At 46.9% G+C, this 2,829-nt stretch overlaps 1 non-coding gene across 1 annotated transcript; it reads right to left on the reverse strand.

Annotated features, from left to right (window-relative positions):
- Positions 1 to 1,892: 1,892 nt before the first annotated feature.
- On the reverse strand, positions 1,893 to 1,965 carry Trnaa-ugc (transfer RNA alanine (anticodon UGC)). Its single transcript has one exon. It is a non-coding gene; the product is annotated as a tRNA-Ala (tRNA).
- Between the last annotated feature and the right edge of the window lie 864 nt (positions 1,966 to 2,829).

Raw genomic sequence — 2,829 nt, forward strand, 5'->3', positions numbered from 1 at the left:
GTTTACTTCCTCCTTTTTCCTCCGTGTTAACTTGTCCACCTCATTGCTACTGAGCTAGTCACCATCACCCGTGGGACCAGAGGCTGGTGTTGGATTATGGTGAGGCCAGTAGGTCAGGAGATGGCTGCCATTAGGAAGGCAGTTTGTTCCTCATGGTTTCCGACAAAGGGGGTGCTGTCCACCACACAGGGCCACACAGGGAAGCCCCCGGATTAACCAGGAGCAGGGGGATTGAGAGGAAGACGCAGGGAAGAGCCTTTATTGTGTTTTCTGTGGGTGTTTTAGCCAGTGTTTCCACCTTTGTGACCAAAAGTCCTGACAAGAACAATTAGAGAAGGAAAAGTGTATGGTGCTCAGTGTTTCAGATCCATAGGTGGCCAATGCGGTAGCTCTGGGCCCAAGTGAGACAGAGCATTGTGGTGGAAGGGTGTGGAGGAGGACAGCAGCTCAGGACAGGACATGTAGGAAGTAGAGAGAGCTTTACTCACAGGGGCAAAATATAAGCCCCACGGGCATACCCATGATCTCTTTCCTCCTCACAGCCTACCTGCCTGTGGCTCCCACCCAGTTAATCCGTATCAGTGGGTGAATCCGTTGATTTGGTCATAGCTCTGGTCACCTAACCATTTCACCTCTGATTATTTGTCTCACACACAAACATTTGGAAAACACGTCATATCTAAGCCATGACTGTGGGAAGGGCCAGACCAGCCGGTTTAGGATGGGCTGGCTTGAATGATTTCAGTGAACTTCAGGTGTAGGGGCTGCCCATTGTCTGATTCCTGACCCTTGGGTGATTAGGGAAAAAGAAGAGTGACCCACAGCAGAAGAGCCCAATAAGAAAGGCAGCAGAGGATGTGGGCTCTGGATTGGGTGACTTGCATATCCTTTCCTAGCTCCAGGAGTTAGCTCTCCCTCAGAAGGGTGGTCCCTCTGAGATCAGCCAGGAATCAAAGCATCAGACATACAGAAAATAAAGTGGAGTGAGTAATACAGTTAGGTGGCAGATTTAGGGGAGGGATCCTCTGTGAGTGCTCTGAAGCAAAGTCTTCCTGCTCTGAGCTCTCTTAGCACTGTGTCTGAGGTCTGCAGTTTTCTTAGGCCCTTTCTATCTCTTGGTTGTGCAGAAAAAGGCTAACCCAGCAGATCGAAGACTGGTTTTGGAAAGCCCTGCTTATAAGGATGTCCCTTGGCTAGAATCCAGAAATTGGAATTTCAGAAGAGTTTCTAGCATTCCCAAACTCTTCTTAAACTGTTCTTGCAAACAATCTGGTTGTACTAGGCCTTCCTCTGGGAATCTAGAATTTTAGTATGCACTGGGCAGAGGGTGTATATGTGACCAGCCCCCCCAATAAAACTTTGGGCACTGAGTCTCCAAGGCAACTTACCTGACAGACAATATCATACATTGTCACACTCTTTTCTGGAAGTATTAAATGTGTCCTGTCCTGTGTGACTCCACTGGGTGAGAACTCATGGAAGTTTATGTTTTCCCACACTCCATTCCAGCACCTTTCCACTTTTCTGATTTTTTATACCTGTATTTTATTTATTTTTATGTGGTGCTGAGGATCAAACCCAGGGCCTCACACATGCTAGCCAAGCACTCTGCCACTGAGCCACAACCCCAGCCCCACTTTTCTGGTTTTCCCCGTAAAAGCCATGAGAGTTCTTTGAGTCCTTCTCAATCATTGTGCCTTGTTATGGTTTGAATGTGAGGTGCACCCCCAAAAGTTCCTGGGTTACCTGCAGGAATGTTCAGAGGCAAAGTGATTGAACTGTGAGAGCTGTAACCTAACCAGTCCATCCCAGTTTGAATGGACTTACTGGGTGGTAACTGTGTGGGAGCATCTCTGTGGCCCCTTCCTCTTTCTTTTTTTTTTTTTTTTGGAGGGGGGTGCTGGGGATTGAACCCAGGGTCTTGTGCATGCAAGGCAAACACTCTACCAACTGAGCCATATCCCCAGTCCTGCTCCTTCCTCTTTCTTGCTCTTGATGTCTGCTTCCTGACCACCATGAGTCAAAGTGCTTTCCTCCCCTAGGCCCTCCTCACACGATGAACTGCCTCACTTGGGCCCAGAGCGATGGAGTTGGCCTGCTGTGGCCTAAGACCTCTGAAATCATAAGCCACAAATAAAAGTTTCTCCTCTAAGTTGTTCTTGTTGGGTGTGTTGGTCACAGTGATGAGAAAGATAACGAAAAGAAACCCAGTCGTGTCTTGGAGATCCCTGACACAGTGGTGCTCTGGTCTTATTTATCTCAATTGGCTCATAAGCTTCTCGGATGCAGGCATCAGGCATCCTAGCAAGAGCATCAGATTAAGATCAGAACAGATTAAGATCAGAAAGCCTTTGAGGCTTTGCTTCTCTGCTTCTTAACTGAGTAGGACTCAGGGGAGTCCGTTACTCTGCGGGACATTAGTTTTCTTATAAAAAATGGAGATAGTGACCACCCACCCCACACACACAGGTACTTCATGGCATATTGTCAATTTCAAATAAAAGGATAGATATGCAAACTTTGCCAATTCTTAAGACATAATATCAGTGAAAAATTACAATAAATTTGTAGACTCCCAGTCTGCCTTCCTCAGATAAGGTAAATATTCAATTAGTCTCTGCTGAATGAATGAAGAAGGGCAAGTAGTTTCAATCGTTCCTTTCTGCTATGGTCTGAATGTCTGTCCCCATTTTTCAAATTAATATGCTGAAACCTAATAACCAATGAAACAGTGTTCAGAAAGTGGGACCTTCAGGAGTGATCAGGTCACGAAGATTGGCACCCTGATAAAGAGGTCCCCGGGGAGCTGCCTCCCTCCTCCTGCCATGT

This window comes from Ictidomys tridecemlineatus, chromosome 13 (genome assembly GCF_052094955.1).
Source record: "Ictidomys tridecemlineatus isolate mIctTri1 chromosome 13, mIctTri1.hap1, whole genome shotgun sequence".
Classification (NCBI taxonomy): domain Eukaryota; kingdom Metazoa; phylum Chordata; class Mammalia; order Rodentia; family Sciuridae; genus Ictidomys; species Ictidomys tridecemlineatus.